This window comes from Arachis hypogaea, chromosome 20, assembly GCF_003086295.3.
Source record: "Arachis hypogaea cultivar Tifrunner chromosome 20, arahy.Tifrunner.gnm2.J5K5, whole genome shotgun sequence".
NCBI lineage: Eukaryota > Viridiplantae > Streptophyta > Magnoliopsida > Fabales > Fabaceae > Arachis > Arachis hypogaea.
The window spans coordinates 20,710,610-20,715,805 of record NC_092055.1 but is presented as its reverse complement, the minus strand read 5'-3'; the positions used below and the strand labels follow the sequence as shown (position 1 = coordinate 20,715,805).

The 5,196-nt window shown below is 40.8% G+C and overlaps 1 long non-coding RNA gene across 1 annotated transcript; it reads right to left on the bottom strand.

Moving 5' to 3' along the window:
* Positions 1-266: 266 nt before the first annotated feature.
* Positions 267-4,121, bottom strand: LOC112783838 (uncharacterized). Its single transcript, XR_003193625.3, has 5 exons — positions 3,433-4,121; positions 3,269-3,360; positions 3,127-3,189; positions 2,901-3,014; positions 267-404 (listed from the first exon to the last, which is right to left on the bottom strand). It is a non-coding gene; the product is annotated as an uncharacterized lncRNA (long non-coding RNA).
* Positions 4,122-5,196: the final 1,075 nt, after the last annotated feature.

Below are 5,196 nucleotides of genomic sequence, written 5' to 3'. Positions count from 1 at the left end.
ATCTGTGTGTTTATGTGTTGCTGTTGTAATACCCTAACTACCAAAGTTCACACTTCCGGCTGCGCGACTCTGATAGCTCGGACATTACGACGACACTTATACTACTTAATACTAAAATATGAGCCTGTTTAAAACTTTAAACCACAATACCGCTCCCAAAAATACTTTCGTTCGATAACGTACCTCCATAAATACCATTCAACTTACAACAACCCATAAAGAGTACATCCATATATATACATAAATATATACAGATAATATTACAAACATAATCCAATACGATTCCTATCCCTCTTACAGATTATATCAAGATAAAGGCGAGGGTGCAGTAAATCATAACTAAAACAATACAGAGCATCACAACAATAATTAAATAAGCTCTTCGTAACTTCTGCGCCCAAATCCTGAAAGGGGAAAAAATGTAGGGGGGTGAGAACATCATCCTCGAAAGGGTTCTCAGTAGAGGGTTTTTGGGAATTACTGTAATAGGACACATGAAGATAACCGCACCAGTGATTCATAACCGTCTTATGCCTCTTTTCAAAAACAACGGTTTACAATAGAAGTAAAGTCGGAAATCTTTTCGGAAAGAAGAACCGTTAAATTCTCAAAGACCCAAAAGCCTTTCAAAACGGTTATCTATACTGAAACAAAATAGCCTTTCATATCTTATTCCAAACCAGCAACACAAAAACGAAATCAACCATCGGTTCATCTCATTCCAACCACGGCCCTAGGCCCAAACAATCCAACCATCAACCAATCACCACAGTCCAACAGAGTCCCAGTAGCAAACACAAATAGGAAGATGCAAGCACAAACAAACAGTTATTACAAGTGGAACGATTAGCAATTAATCACATAGGCAAACCAAGTATAATATGCACACCCAAACAATGTCACATAAATGCACATGATGCATGCCTGTCCCTAGTGGCTGATGATATCATCTGTCGGTTATAGAGCCAACCCGACAAGTCCTGGTAGCTAACCATTGGACTGTCCCTCTGTCGTGCATCCCCAACTCGAGTTATACTCATCATAAACTTGATCATAATCATGATCCATATCCATCACCCTCACTGGTGAATATTTATCCATCACCGTCACTGGTGAATATTTATGGGGGCGAGCTCATCCGGGGCTTTCACAGTGCCCGGCCACACTTACGACATAGGGTCAACAGAGTATCAAGTCTCAACCTGGAGCACGTGGTGGCTAGCCACTGCTACTACCCAGGGAAACTCGTATCTCAGATAGTGGAAGTGCAACATTCACATTTATCAATGATTCAGCATAAACATGCAATCAATCTCATCCATGGATCAACATCCATCTCAGCCATCCGGCTCACGGTTCATTCCAGAACCAACCAATATTCATATCATACACAGCCATTCCGGCTCACGGTTCAATCCAGAACCAATCAATATTGATAATCACACACAGCCATTACGGCTCACGGTTCAATCCAAAACCAGTCAATATTCATAATCATACATAGCCATTCCGGCTCATAATAAAACAGCACTTCCACCATTCAAAATCATCAGATTTATGAAATCAGCATTTAAGCCATAAATCATTTTCTCAATTCATTTCACTTTGAAATCAAGTTTCAACTCTTTTCAGCCTTGGCTTTAGAAATCTCGTTTCTCAAATCATCTCAGGCTCATAAGCCAAATTTACTCAAAGTGAGTTCCCTTTTTAAAACAAAGCCGCTCTCAGCATCCTCATTCCAAGACTTCCAAAACCATGGGAAGTTAAAGATTCAATTTGGGAACAATCAAAATCACCCATCCCACAATGGGATTTTATAACAAGGTTCCTCGGCAGAGTCCCAAGTCTTTAGGGAAGGTCAACTTATATAAATTCCTTAAAATTCATTGAAACCTTTAAAATCATAGATTCCTGGTTCAAGTAAATAAAACTGAATTTATTATGAAACCGATCATACAAAATCACAAGTTCCAACTCGGTCCAAAAATCAACTCATTTGAAACGGAACCGGTTCATTTGAATCAAACCACTTTCAGGTTTCTTTTTGGAACCCATTTTTCTAACTCTTCCAAAATGCCTCAAACTTGATTACTCAATCAAAAGTCTAAATTCCTTTAAAATCACTAAAAGCTCCTTTTTATATTGAAATCAATATTAGAGCATCATTCTTTCCTTCAGTGATTCAAACTGTACAAATAGTTCGTTTCTAAATAAGCTGAACTCAACGCATAAAGTTCATTAAATAGATTAAGCTTGAAAACATAAATATTCTCTTAATAAATCAATTAATACAATTTCTCAAATCCAACCCTTTTTAAATAACTTTACAAACAAGAGTAGGATTTTGTAGAAATTTCGGCAGCACCTCCCCTAAAACTTGGACTTTTGCCACCCGATTCGGGTCCCAACTAAACCGTTTCTCATTCCTTTTCAACAGCTCAAAACCAGAAATCAATTCAAAACAAGCTAAATCCAACAGTCGCCTCAATGGCATACCTCAAGGAAACCATTTCAAAAATCAACTCAATATCAACCGATTTAACTCATTTGTAAAGCTTTAAAGAATCGGTTCAGCAATAAATCATTTATCAAAACCAGAGCAATTAAAGCAACCCAGGCTGAATTTCAAGAGCATTCTATCTTTCACATCATCAAAATAATTGACTCAATTCAAACCAATCCTCAACGGATTAAACTCATTTCAAATATTTAAAGAATCAACTTCAAACATTACATTTCACAAGCCACACAACAATTCAGCCAGGCCAACATCCATAATCATTCGAGTCAATCAAATAATACATAAGGCAGATACAATCACTAATTACACCATATCTCACATCAGTATCCATATGTAATAATTCCAATAATAAACTGTAGTTTTCGGAAAGCGCCCCTACCTTAGAACGCAATTCCATAACCCAAACGCTTCACAGGAACCTCCTCTCTTAAACCGGGATCACCAACAACCGCAACCTCGGCTCTAAGATACTCCCGCGGTAACCATAGCAACACTAATTGCAGCATATAACAATCAGGAATGACCCCACGTTACCAAAACTCATATTCATTAACCAAACACAACCGAATACTAACGTGAGGCTTTTCGAAACATAAATTACTTACTGAGTTAGCGAAACGAAGCAGCCGCGAACACCGAGCACGACACGCAAGCATCGATATACAACCCTGTGACAAATAACGCTACAACGCCTCAGCCGAAATTATCAGAACAGCGACAAAAGGCTCCTCGAATCAAAACGCTTACCAAGACCGAGGGAGAATGGCTGAACCGAATAGCGACGGTCTCCGAACCGGTTCGGCTGCAGCCCGGCAGCCACCTCAAGCGGCAGCAGGGACCTGAACAACATGCAGCGACAATGATGTTCCCAGAAGCTCAACAGAAAGGAGAACCAGCTTAAAAATCCTTACCGACAAAGCCGTCTAGCGACAGCAATGGCGTTTCCGGCAGCTAGGCGCGGCGGCGCGGTTGACTTCTCCTCCGGGAGTGGCTGTAACGGAAACAACTTCTCCTTCCTCCTTTCACGGTCCCCATGGTGGCAGGAGCTCTGGCAGTGCTAACCTATGCTTGGCGGCAACAGGAACGGCGGCGGTCGAAGTCCAGCCGCAACGGGAACCAGGCACGGCGACGATCCCACCCGCGACGGTGACAGCGACAGCTTCACCTCTTCCGCGCGCTCCCCTTTCTTCTTCGTCTGTGGTGGTGTCTTGCACTTCCTTTCATTCGCATTTCTGTTCTGACGCGGTGCAATAACGGTCGGCGACGACGGCGAGATCTCGTGGCTCCATGGGCGCCGGCGGTGAGGTACGAGCTCCCTCTCTCTCTCTCCGACGCGAGCTCTTCCTCTCTCTTCCCTTCTCCGCGGTCCCTTCCCTTGTTTCCCCCTTTCTGCCCGATCGCTTCCTCTGGTGGCACGGCTAGCAACGACGCCAGTGATGGTATCGACGGTGACCAGCTGGCGGCGACAGTAACCCTCCTGGCCGGCGCACTCTCCTCTGTGGGTGTGTGTGTGCGTTTTGGGGGGAGAAAGGGGTTGGAGGCTTCTGCTGCAGCTCGAGTGTGTGTTGCTAGGCTGAGGGAGGATGAGGCTGCTGCCTCATTTGGGGGAATGAGCTGCGGCGGCTAGGTTTGGGGAATTAGGGTTTCATTATTTTGAAAATTTGGGTTAGGGGTAAAATGGTAATTTCAAATGAAATTGGGAATAATCTAGTAATTGAAACCCAAATTAAATCCAACACTAATTATATATAGAAAATACTATTTGCTCATCAATTTCACAAATTATTTTCCATAAAATGCCCAAATCAAAATAATTAGAAATAATATAATTAAACCCCTTTATTTTTCCAAAGTAGCAGTATTAATATTTAAAATATTACTTATCTAGTCCAAATCATATAAAATCTTTATTATTTCATAACTATCAGCCTTATACCTGAAATATAGAAAATAATCCAATAATTATAAAATTGGATAAAAATCATAACTTATCTCAAGTTCAATAAATCAAAACTTGCCTTAATTATCCTTAATAAAATAATCTCTGAAATTAAGGCTATAAATAACCATATGATTTGAGACTTGATCATAATAAGACTTTTTAAAAGTTCTGGGTCTTACATTCTACCCACCTTATAAAAATTTTCGCCCTCGAAAATTGATACAAAATGAAAGAAATTCCATAACAGTTCACCCTTGGACACATTTAAGGAAGAAGCAAAAATATCTCAAAATATAATCATATATACGATTTTTCAAATACTTTGATTGTCATAAGCATAAGGATGTAAAGGTAGGAGTATGGTTGCAAAGCAAACATTACAAGACAGGCTCAAGGCAAAAAGGTGACATGGTTCGACATGTGGTAGAAGAACGAGGCATCGAAGGCTATAAAACAGGATGGAGTTAAACGACGTGCTCAACATCCGCACACTAATCTCACATCAACCTCAAAGCTTCAACTTTCCAACTCCATCAAGCACTTTACGATCCCCATATCCGGTCATAAGCCTAACGACCTGCAAACCCGTTCGCAAGGAATAAAACACCCACAACTTATAACGTCGCACACCTACCGCTTCAACTTCCATATACACATATCACGTCTTAAAGAACTAACGCATCGCACTACTACGTCTACAAGTCGCACGTGATATCAAAATAATTCTCGAGTC